Here is a 13,100-nt window from a genome sequence, read left to right on the forward strand (position 1 = left end):
TCCAGGGGCAGCACAGCCCTGGCAGCAGTGTGATGTGAGCCCTGAGGACCCATCAGGCTCTGGCCTCCAGAACTGTTGGATGATCAGTCTTGTTCCAAAGCCCTGTGCCGTGGTGATTTGGTGCAGCCGCCGCCGGAAACTGAAACATCTGGATGCAGCTGTGGTTAAACTCGCTCTTGGCCTCTGGTCCATCCGAGTCCCTGACCTCCAGGGCTGGGGTTGCTGTCTGCTCCTGTGTTTCCCACTTATGCTGGTAACTAAAGCTGGAGTTTGGTCTCATTGTCTACTACATTTGGGGGTTTAGGCTATTAGACATTGTATTCTCAGAAAAAGCAAACTATAATCTATGTATAATTTTTTAAAACATCCCAATAGGATAAGAGAATAGCCTGCAAAAGTTAGACCTTTTTTGCTATAAATTCTCCACCCTGACCAAATACTTTTGTGTGTGTGTGTGGAACTGGAGATTGAACTCAGGCCCTTGCGCTTGCCAGGGAAGCGCCTGTTCTACTGAGCCATCTCCCCGGCCCCAACCAGATACTTGTATATCCTTCTACAGCTATTCTAGACATACAGATACATGATCAATCCCATTTTAGAGATCTGTGGCATGAAATAGGTCACAGAACCCCTATTTTCAGACATACTGAATATATCTGCACTATATGAGAACAAAAAATGTCCTCTGGGGGTAGAAATACAAAGTAACGGTCCCGAGCACGAGCATAGCAGCAGTCTGTGGGCTTTGGCCTGAGGGAGGGCGCCTCCCCAGTCTGCCCACCTCCTTCCACGCTCTGGGCGCTGCACCTTTGGGTGGATTATTCCTCTTCCGTGGCCCTTGTGTTAAGACTGTCTACCTCAGGTCTTCAGTCATTGGCTCGCAATCAGTGGAGCGTCCGTGCCCCAAATCTTGTACCAAGTCAATGGAAACAGAGTTCCCGCCCAAGAAGCCTGTGGCTACCAAAGGGGGCTTCATGGTAGCACACCAGTGAGTTCACTGGCCCCGACCCATCTGAAAATCAATGTCACTTTCTGCAGCAGTGATTGGTCGTCTATGTTTGTACACACCTGTCGACAGTAATGGTCATCACTACCATTTCAAAGTGTACAATGAAGGCACAACAAAGCACGGTTACTAGAAGACATTCCCGGCATTCATTGTCAAAGGACGCGTAGACTTCAGTGCTGATTCCCCGTGTGTTCCCCAGACAGTGCTCTCTGAGCACAGAGCAAGAGTGGCGCGTGCTCAAGCCCACTGTGAAGTGGCTGCATAAGTGGGGAGTACTTTCACAGATTATTGATGCATTTCTCTGAATGGCTGGTCTAAAAATCACATCACACAGAACTAGATAATCTTGCTTTCAAATTCATCATATATGCATTTTCTAAGGAGAGTTTGGCATCGTCATCCTTCCTGCAGGTGTCTAGAGCACTTGTGCGTTCATTAGTGTTAAATAGATGCACTATGCGTTGCTCCTATTCCATTCAAAGTCACATATTTCAGGTGCATGTTTCGGTGTTCTTACCCTTAATGAGCTTAAGCAGAAAGGTCACACTGATTAGAAGAAAATACCTGTAGGGCTTTAGTTAATAGATAATGCAGTTCCTTCACTTGCTGCATTGGTTGCCAGAAAGAAGGAGCCAGCGGCTCTCCGTCACACCCTTAGGCAGCGAGTGACTTTCACCCAGGGAATTCCGGACAGCAGCCACGCTGGCTTTGCTGGACCGTGATGGCTTCAGTCTGCTAATTTATTTAGGAGACGCTGCTGGTTTTTATAAGGTCATTGGTAGGCTACTTTTCCTGTTTATTATAACATCATTTTTGAAAAAATACTGACACTTAATTTGAAAATGCAGGGGTAATCTTGGTGGTGCCAAATCTTTCAGTGCAGTATTTAAAACATTCCCGTGCAAAAGATGCGTCTATAGTTGAGGTTATTTCATATTGTACTACTATAACTGTCTAGTTATTTAATAACACCAAGTATCTCATATTGTGATTTCACTCTGGTGGGTCTTTTTAGGTCATTTTGATGAAAATTTAATCTGATACATTGTAAAATCAAGCCATTAAATATCTGGCTTCTAGTATCGTTGATCAGCATACATCAAGGCCAACACTCAGGTCTGGTCATCACCTACAACCTTTGCTTTCCTTTTCTTCTCATTTTGTCTCTCTCTCTTCATGTTTGAGCTTTACCCCAAATCCCAGAGGAAAGTTGGACAAGGCTGGGCAGATCCAGGGGAGGTTATAGACTCCACATACCTTTCAGATTTCGGCATCAGAGGAAACTCTGCTTCTGAGCACCTCGCCTTGGTGGCTGGGCAGGAACTGACCATTAGGAACATTTTTCCTGTGACTGCTACAGCCCAACAGTTTAAGATAGTTTCAGCCTCCCCCCAGGAAAAAGACCTCCTATTCTTCATTAGCTAAAGAAATAGCAACATCCTTCCAAAGTCTTCAACACCAGCTAGCTCCCAGCAGGTGAAGTAATTTACCAAGAACGTGTTTACAGATTCTTCAAACTTGTGCAGAGATCCGGTGTTTGGGCGGCAGTGAACATAGATAGGACCAGCTTTGGACACAGAGCAGGCCTGGGCCTCGCTCTGCTACAAAACTCCACCCTGCCACCTGCTCACTCTCGAGTCACTTTCCAGCCTCTTCACCTTCGTACCCTTGAGCTGTCTTCCCCTGCAAGTTTAACCTCCACTGGGCACACTGACTGTCTCCTCTCTGCGTGACCCCTGTAGCGCACCCGCTTGACTCCGGGGGCCAGCGAGACGGCAGCAGCTGCCACTCCATACAGCCCCCTGAGCACCACACTCAGGCCCTGAGCTGTTCAACATATATCTCATCTAGGTATCTTTGGGAATGTTCAAACTGTTATGTCCAAAACTGAGCTCTATGCCTAGAATCCAACCTGCTGCTTCTCTACATTGCTAACTTCATGATAACCAAAGCTATGAAATCTAGAAATTCACTGAGAACATTGTCATGAAGGAGGTAAATATCTCAGGACTGTCCTCTCATAGAAGCACAGATATGATGCAAAGCAATTACACATCTACACATGCACATATGCCGACACACATGCACGGATGTGTACGTAAGCACCATTGCCCACAGATTAATATTGTGAGGTTTTTAGTTATAAATCAACAGAATCCTGTATTCTTTCATGCCTTCCTCATTTGTGCAACAATTTTGAGATTCGTGTGTGTATAGCTGTATAATATTCTACTGTGTGAAAAGTTGATAATTTTTGTGCTCAATTTTTGGAGAGACATCTGGGTAGTCTTTAGCTTTTCCGTCTATGCAAGTGTCTCTCCAGAGGAGTGGGATTCCAGAGTTATAGCTTCCTACATCTTTGCATCCCTTTGCAGTTGCTGACAGATGCTTTACCAAAGTGGTTTCCAGTCCCACCAGCAATAAGGTATCTGCGTGTTTGTCATCCTCTGAAATCTTTGATGTTGTTATGGATCTTAATTTCTGCTTCTGCAGTATAAAATATCTCACAGTGGTTTTAATTTGCTTGTCCTTCATCATACTTGAGTGGAAATGAAATTGCTATCCTATGCCCGTACCCACTGTCTTCTTCCTAGCAGCGCCAATAGTCTGCATACTTTCTACTTCGCAGGGTTCCGTTTAAGGAATCGATTGTAGGTGCCCTTTGGGTGCTGATCTTTTGTTAGGAGCATATGCTGCAGTGCCGGCTTGCCTTTCTGTTCTCTGTGACAGTGAATAGAGGAACTGCTAATGAGAATGGACTTACTAGTCTTTATCTTTGTGGTTTTCCTTTTCTTGTCTTAAAAAAAAAAAAACTAAGCCTCTGTATCACAAGATTCTAAGCATATTCCTTTAACTTGCTTCTGAAAACTTTACCTTGCTCATGTAAAGGTTTCTCTCACCTGAAATGGAACTTTATGTATGTTGTCATAGAAGAAGACAAAACATATCCCAAGACTTTTGTCTAGGTATCCTTTCACCACATAAAAATTGATTTTTTAAAAAAAATTTTCAGTACCATTGTTTCTATCAGAAGTCAAATAAGCATTTTTTTTTCTTTTTTATGGGCTGGAAAGTAATGGGCATTACACCCAGGGTCAGCACACCACACCACATCCCCAACTTGTTTTGAATTTTGAATTTCGAAACGTGGTCTTGCTAAGTCACTAAGTTACCCAGGCTATACTCAAACTTGTGGCCCATCCTCCCAGAGGGTGACTGCATTGAGTTAGGAGCTGGATTTTTTTTTTTTTTTTTTTTGCATTTTAAAAAAATGTTAATTGGTACCTTTTAGATATACATAAAGCATTCATCACAGGGAGTTGTCCTATTCATAGTGTATCTTGCTTCTTTTTTCCTATTCCACGACCCTCATTTCAACAACTCTTCCCCTCATTTGTGAAAGCTCATTTCCATTTATTTCTTCTATTCTCTTTATTTTCCTTTCCTTCTCCCTCACCCATTCCCTTGTTCCTCTTTTCAGTTGTATATTTCCTTCCTATTTCCAAAATATGTATTATACATTTTGATCCTTGTTCATATTTTTGGTGTCTTGCACCAGAGAAACAATATAGTATTTACACGTTTGTGTCCAGTTTATTCCACTAAAGAGTATGGTCTCAAGATACATCCATTTGCCTAGCAATGTCTCAAGCTTTTTCTTCTTTATGGTTGATTAGTATTCCCTTATATTAAAAAACACATATTCTTTATCCATCCATCAGGTGATGGGCATTTGGGCTGCTTCCACGCCGTAGCTCTTACAGACTGTGCCGGCGTAAACATGCCTTGCATGTACCATGGTGACACGGTGCGGCTAACTCTTCTGGGAAGATAACAGGAAGAGGGATGGGGGTTAAATGGAGCCTCTAGTCCTAGTTTTTCGAGAAATCTCTGCGCTGGTTTCCACAGTAGGTAAACCAGTCCACACCAAGGCCACATCCCCAACAGCATTTGTGACTGGTTGATTTCTTGATAGTTGCATTCTTTCTGGAGTGAGATGGGTTGTCAGGATTGTTTTAATTTGCATCTCTTGGATGACCAGTGATGGTGAACATTCTTCATACACTTACTTGCCATTTCTACTTCTTCATCTGGGAAGTCTCTATTCATTTCAGATGCCCATTTTTGGAGTGGGTCTTCAACTTTAGGAGGTCTAATTATTTGAGTTCTGTGTCTATTCCAGCTATTAGTTCTTTGTCAAAAGAACAGGCAACCGGTGCCTAAACATTTTTCCCACTCTGTCTTTTCACTCTGTTGCTGCCTTCCTTTACTATACAAAAGCTTTTTGATAAGATGAAATCCCAGTGGCTGATGATTTGTGATGGTTCCTGAGTTTTGTTCATAAAGTTTTTTGCCTGCACCTTTATGTTGAAGAATACTACCTATTCTCTCTTCCAGCAGATTGGGTGTTACTGTTTTAATATTTAAACCTTTGATCCATTTCTATTTAAGTTTAGTATGTGATAAAAAACAATATGCATTTAGTTTTAATATTCAGTGTGAGGAAAGCCAGTTTTTCCAGCAACATTTTTTTTTTTAATTTAAGACAAGGTGTACAAGGTGTACAGAGTCTCACTGCAGAGATTGGACTTATAGTGATCCTCCTGTTTACAGCCTCTCAAGTGCTGGGATTACAGGCACGCACCACCACGCTCAGTCTCAATCACCATCTCAGCGCACCAGGGGCGGGGCCAGCATGGCAGGTCAGGGGATTGAACTCCCGGCCCCTGGGTCTGCCTAAGCAGGTGCTTTAATCCACTCAACTATTTGGCCAGCCCCCAGCAATATTTATTAAAGAATGTTTCCTCTAAGTAAGGTATTTGGCTGCTTTGTCAAAGATAAAGTTGCTAAATGGGTCTGAGTTGTTTCTGCTTCTCTTAATCCGTTCCATTGATCCTGGGGCCTGTTTTTCTTGCCAGTAACATGCTGCCTTTATCACAGTTGCTTTGTGGTATAATTCCAAGTCAGGTATTATGAGGCCTCCTGCCTTGCCTTTGTTGCCCAGAATTGCTTTTGCTATTCTAGGTCACTTCTGGTTCCAAATGAATTGTAGGATTGGTTTTTCTAATTTTGTGAGATACACTACTGGTATTTTGATGGATATTGTGTTAAATCTGTATAACCATTTTGGAAGGATGACCATTTTTTTCTATTTTGGTTCTTCCAGTTTTCAATTATCTTCCAATTGCCTTTCAGTTTTCTTATATCCTGTTTAATCTTGTTTTTTAAAGTACATAATTTACAATGAGAAGTTCTTTTATTTTCTTTGTTAGCTTGACCCCTAGGTATTTTGGATTTTTGTATGCTATCGTGAAAGGTGTTGTTTCCCTAATTTCTCTCTCAGTCTATCTGTGCATAGGAAGGCTACTGATTGACTTTGTATTCATCTATACTATTGAATTTGGTTGTTAAATCTAGAAATGTGTTAGAGTTTTAGGGGTCTTCCATGTAGAATATTATGTCACCCACAAGCAATGGTAGTTTGACTTCCTCTCTTATCTTTATTCCTTGTATTTCTTCCTGTTGTCTAATTGCTCTGGCTAATGTTTGCAGAATTATAGTGAATGAAAGTGAATCCTTGTCTTGTTCCTGATTTTCGAGTGAAAGCTTTCCATTTGTGTCTATTTAGTATGATGTTGGCTGTTGGTTTGTCATAGATGGCTTTTATCAGATTGCGCTAAAGACCAACTGGTGCAATTCTGTGTAGGTTTTTTTTTTTTTCTATCATGAATGAGTATTGGTCTTTATCAAATGCCTTTTCTACATCTATTGAGATGATCATATTGTTTTTGTCTTTTGCTTTGCTAATCTCGTGTATTATTACATTTATTGATTTTCATGTGTGAAACCATCCATGTACTGCTAGGATGAATCCTACTTGGTCATGGTGTAGAATCTTCTTGATGATTTGCTGCATTCTGTTTTCCAGCATCTTACTGAGGATTTTTGCATCTATGTTCATTAGGAAGATTGGCCTGTAGTTCTCTCTTTTAGTTGAGTCTTTCCCTGGTTTGGGTATCCAGGTAGTTCTTGTCTCCAGGAATCAGTTTGTGAGAATTGCTACCCTTTCAATTTCATTAAAGAGTTTGAGAAGAGTTGTCATTAAATCTTCTCTAAATTTCTGGTAGAATTCAGCTGTGAATCACTCAGAGCATGGGATTTTCTTTGTTGGTAAGTTTTTAATTACGTCTTTGATTTCACTGGTTTATTTAGAATTTTTCTATCTTCATGATTCAGCTTTGGCATATATATACATTTGTTCTGTATTTTCCATCTTATTAGAATTCAGATTCTTGGCTAGGATATAGTTCAGTGGCAGAACACTAACCTGGCCAGTGCAAGGTCAAGAGTTCAATTCCTGGTTAAAAAAAAAAAATACAGTCTTGAAGTGGGTATTGATTCTGTTCTGGATGTCTGAAGGCTCTATTGTGATTGCACCCTTTTCATTCCTAATTTCATGGATCCAAGTCTTTTTGTTCCTTTTTTGATAAGATTGGCTAAGGATTTGTCTATTTTATTTAATCTTTTAAAAAAAACAATTCTTTGTATTGTTTTCTGAGTCTCCACTGAATTAATGTCTGCTTTAATCTTTATAACTTCCTCCCACACATGAGTTTTGGTCCTTACTTGCTCTTTTTTTTTTTTTTTTTTTTTTTTTTAGAAGTTTGAGGTTCAACATTAGGCTGTTCATTTGAACTTGCTCTATTTTTCTGATATGGGAATTCACTGCTATAAATTTCCTTCATAGAACTGCTTTCACTGTATCTGCATCCCATAGCAATATATATTTTATGTATTTAGTACAGGGTCTCACTAAGTAGATCAGACTTGTAGTAATTCTCCTGTTTTCAGCCTCCCAAACACTGGTATTACAGATGTGTGCCACCATGCCCAGTCTTAATCACCGTCTCAGCATGCCCCAAGGGTGAGGCTGGTACCACACACTGGCAATCAAACCCTGGCCTCTGTGCTCTGCCTAAGCAGGTGCTTTAGTCCACTGAGCCAACTGGCCAGCCCTACGTTCTTATATATTTTATTGGCATTATCATTTGATTGTGAAAGCTGACTAATTTCTTTAATTTCATCTCTGACCCATTGGTTGTTCAGGAGGGTATTATTTAATTTCCATGTGTTTATGAAGTCCTTGTGGTTGCATTTGCCCTTGATTTCCAATTTCATAGTATTATGGTCTGCTCATATGCATGGGATAATTTTGATTCCTTTGCATTTACTTTAGCATATCCTATGGGCTAGTATGTGGTCGATTTTGAAAACTATCTCATGTGCAGCTGTGAAGAATGTGTATTCTGATGTTGTCAGGTAGAATATTAAGTAGACAATTAATTCCATTTGCTCCTAAGTTTGGTTTAGTTCTGATATTTCTTTTTGATTTTTTTAAAATCTAGTTGATCTGTCTGTGACAATGGATTATTGAGGTTTCCCATTATAATTGTATTAGTGCTTGTTTGCTTATTTTTCTTGTCTCTTAATATTTGTTTTATATAGTTGGTATTGAGTGCATATATATTTATGATTGTTAGCTCTTCTGCTTGAAGTGTTTCTTTTTTTGAAGGTGTAGTGACTTTCTTTGCATCTCAATTATTCGTGGCTTAAAAATCTATTTTTTCTGCAAATAGAATAGGGCTTTTCCAGGTTCTTGTCATATAGAGTTTTATTTTCTTTTTTAATTTTTTAAATCTTTTATTTGTTTCTTTATTTGACACAAGGTCTTACTGTGCAGCTTGGACTCATAGTGACCTTCCTTCCTGTCTCAGTTTCTCCAGCATTAGAATTACAGGCATGCATCACCACACCTAGTTTCAGTGATAGGCATGATACACCCAGGGTTCTGAGGCCAGCATGGCATGCAGTACTGGAGATCGAGCTCAGGTCCTTCTGCTTGCTAGGCAGACACACAGACTGCCAAGCTATGTTCCCAGTGCTACAGTATTATTTTCTATCCTTTTACCTTCTGGGTATGAGTTCCCTTTTGAATTGAATTTGCTTCTTGTATGCAGTATATTGTTGGATCTTGCTTCTTGATTCATTGTACCAGTCTGTATTCTTTTGATTGGTGAATTGAAACCATTAACATTTATGGTTTCAATAACTGCTATGACAGATGTGTATCTATTCTTATCATATTATTTTTTTGTTGAAGGCTCCCCCTTTTCCCCATGTTTCATTGCTTACCTTTCCTGGTAAACTCATTTTGTTTGGTTTAATGGACTTGTCATCCTTGGTATGTCTTTCTAGAATGTCCTTCAGAACATGAATTTCATCAGATGTTCCTTGTCATAGAAGTATTTTATTTCTCCATCAATTTTGATAGTTTTGCAAGGTACATTATTCTGGGCTGAAGGTTGTTTTCTTTTAGAGCTTGAAATTCTTTACTCTAAGCTCTCCTTCACCTGAGAGTTTGTGTTGAAAAGTTTGCTGTAATTTTGATGGGATTTCCTTCATAGGTGATTTATTTCTTTAACAAATGTTAATATTCTGTTTTTGTGCTGAAGTTCTGGGATCTTGAGTATTATATATGTCGGTGAGGAATTTTTTTTGTTTGATCAGGGATAATTGGAGTTTTATGTACCTATAAAACATATAGGCATGCCCTCTGGATTTTATATGTCACCTGTGCCATCTCCTGCCTTTTCTTCAGCTCTAATCGATTTTATGTTATTCCTCTTGCATCATCTAGCAGCTGCTAGATTGATTTCTCATATTCCCTTGCTCTTTTCAAGAACTCTTCTTTTCTTGATCCCTAACTACAGTGATGTTTGCTCTAACTGACATTCTGTCTTCACAGTGGCTCATTCTGCTCTTCATACTTCAAAGAGAACTAAAACAAAAACATTTTTGGGGTCTTGCTATACAGCTCAGACTCATAGCGATCCTCTTGTCTCAGCCTCTCCAGGGCTGGGATTACAGGCATGTACCACCACGCCTGTTTTTGGTGGCCAGCAGGGCCAGCACGGCATGCAGTACCAGGTATCTCAGCTACTCTTCTCTCATTGCTGGGCAAAATACCAGACACCCAAAGTTAAGAAAGGAAAGGTTTGTTTAGCTGACAGTTAGTAGAGGTTTCAGTCCATGTTCTTCTGGCTCCAAGGCAGACTGGCATAAGACGGAGGGCAGCAGTTCATGGTGGCAGAAAACAGTGAAGAGCAGAGGGAGCAGATGTAACTGCAGCTTCTAGCAAGCCTCTTTCCCTCCCTCACATGCTCACTGCAAAGACTAGAATTCCTCCAAGGAAAGTGGTCTGCTCCATCCTTGCTCAGTCCCTTTTATATGTCCTTTTAAGTGCTGAGTCACTCTAGGGAGGGCCTTCTACACCCTAGGCTGAGCCCAAGGGGCCTCCTTGCCTGGGGAGGGGGTATAGAACTGTACAATGTCCATGCCCTCCTTTGCACAGAATGAGGATGTTTACAAAGAATGAACCCTGGCTGTCTGCTGAGTCACTTAGTTAAAATTCTAAACTGCTCAGATTGATACAGTCTATAAACCAGTATATGGGGATAAAACTCAGGTTCTTGCTCTTTGCCAGGCATGTGCTTAGACTGCCAAGCTATCTCCCATCGCCTTAATGGAACTTCTAATGTCCTGGGTATATTTGAATCTTGTTTCATCAATTTCATATCTTTCCTATGTTGGACATTCATGGTTTCCATGTTTTTTATAAGCTTATATTTTATCTGTACCTGCTCTGTAGTCACTAACCAATTCTTTTATTATGGTCACTGTCTCCATTACTTTTTTCTCATTACTAAGAAAAAATACCTGATGCCCAAAATTCAAGAAGGAAAGGTTTATTTAGCTCACAGTTTGTGAGTTTCAGTCCATACTCACCTGGCTCCGAGGCAGTGTGGAACATGGTAGAGGGCAGCCATTCATGGCAGCAGAAAACAGCAAAACAGTGAGAACAAAAAGGCAGGAGCCTCAGCAGAGAGCAAGCCTCTCTCCCTTCCTTATGTTGCATTCAGGCTGCCCTCCCCAGGTTGGGTGTAGCACTCATACCCAGCATTAATTCATTAATTAATCACAAATGCTAAAAGCCTTACCCATGACTGCTTAAGGCTTTGAGGGGACACAAACCGTAACAGTCACCATCTCTGTAGTTGAGAAATTATTGCTGATGTGATTTTTATAGAGGCTTATTCATCTGCTGAGTTACTTCCACCACTACCTCAGCAGAGTCTTGGCCTTCTCTGCCTCGCACACAGCAGTATTCCAGCATTCGAACACCAGATTCCAGAGAGGCTGCTCTCCTGCTGCTCACCATTCTACTGTCTTCTCAGAAGTAGTCAGACTTGACTTTCTAAGTGTGATGGTGCAATTACTTTTATGAATTTTTCTTCCTAGACCTTGGTTGATACATTGGTGTGTTTCAGAACTACTGTTCTTAGAATGTGTCACAAAGAACAAGTGATTTACCCCAAAACATATTCATTTTTCTTGAGTAGTATAAATTTCCTATCCCATACAAAGCAATAAATGTCCTGTTAAACTTAACTGAGAACAATTCTTTAGAAATAAGCTAATATCTGAAAATAGCATATTAGAGTATGTTGGTATTTCAGCGCCCAGAATGTTAAAGAATAAGTCAATCATGTTAGCATTTTAGGGAAATTTTTCCAAATGAGACATTTCTTTTGACAAATTATTTATGTTTTCTTTGTTTGCTATTACTTATACATAGTATAGTTTTAATTCTAGCTGTAAGGTGTGTGTTGGTGCGCGCACACACATGCGCATGCATATATTCGTGAATTGTAATGCAATGTGAATTTAAATTAATAAGACAAATAAATATCTGAAGTTATAATATTGAGAATATAAGCTTGTTGACACAGTCTGTCAACCAGTACATGGGTTTCAGTAAGTCTGTCATCAACTGGACAATTTTCATTTTATTCTTTTTACTTGAAAAACATATATGTTTTAGTCTTCATAGTTTCTCATTCTGTCATGAACCTTTCCTCTGTTACTCATTTATTCTACCAATACTTTTTGAGAACCTGTAGTTTGTAAAATAATCTGTGCTGAAATAGATGAGCACAGCTATCTCGGAATTCAAAGGACTGAAGGAGTTCTGAGATCATTTGTGGTAACTTTCCATGAATTCGATTAAGAAGTTAAAATGATCCAACCAAAATCTCAGTGTGGTGGAAAATAAATAGAGATCTCCTGGATAAAAAAGTGTAATTTAAATCTTTCTAAGAGACAGTGTCACATGTTTCCTTTTCTGTATTTGTTATGTTTCCTTCACTCAGCTGCTTACAGTGAAAATCCAACAAGTATTGGTTAAATCAATAAAACTATCTATTGGAATTTAGGGTATAGATATTAGGTACTTTAAATGATCAGAGGAAAGAAAACTTAGCCTTAATGTGGAAAGTTAAGAAAAAAATCTTTGTGGAAAGTCAGGAGTTTATACTAAGCCATAACTAATGGCAGTAATTTAATCAGACAGAAAGGATACCCAGGTTTCAAATGACGTATTCAGCTCACTTCCTAGTAGGACTTTAGATGCAGGCTCTTTGAGTTGGTTGTTTTCAGATTTCATCTCTGAGCATGATGTCTTGGAACAAGTATGTGCATGAAAAGACGTGGCAGTCATGCAGTTAAACTTGAAGAGAGAGAAGTTCAAACCTGTGCCCTGACTTGAAGTCTCCTGGTTTTTCTTCTATTGCAAGCTTCTAAGATTCCCCTCTGGCTCTGAGTTTGGGAATATGGTTATTTCTGAGTGTGCCTGGAATCTGATCCAGCTGCCTCGGAATCTACCTCTAATTCTTCATATTGAGCATATTATATTCAGGCTCCTTGGAGAAATGCTGGCAAATTGTGTCCAGGGACACAACTCTGTGTCCCTAGGCTTGATCCTCTGCCTGGGCCCTGTTGTCCTCCAGCTCATGGCAGGGCAGTGAACAGCCCATTTTCCTATGACTCAACAAAACATCCACAGAGAGAGGCCAGTGGGTGGGGGTCGTGACTGCCACAGGACTGGGCCAGCATCAGACTGGGTGCACTGAGTGAAGGCGAGAGGAATGTCCACCAGCAGCATTGCCAGCAAGTCCCACGAACACGGAGACTC

The 13,100-nt window shown here is 40.2% G+C and overlaps 1 protein-coding gene across 1 annotated transcript in view; it reads left to right on the forward strand.

The window, feature by feature from the left end:
• The window catches only part of Xrcc4 (X-ray repair cross complementing 4), a 271,168-nt gene that overhangs the window by 257,122 nt on the left and 946 nt on the right, over positions 1-13,100 (forward strand). The gene's annotated exons all lie outside the window — the stretch shown is intronic.

The sequence above is a fragment of the Octodon degus genome, unplaced genomic scaffold (genome assembly GCF_000260255.1).
Source record: "Octodon degus isolate 3935 unplaced genomic scaffold, OctDeg1.0 scaffold00129, whole genome shotgun sequence".
In the NCBI taxonomy this organism is placed as follows: domain Eukaryota; kingdom Metazoa; phylum Chordata; class Mammalia; order Rodentia; family Octodontidae; genus Octodon; species Octodon degus.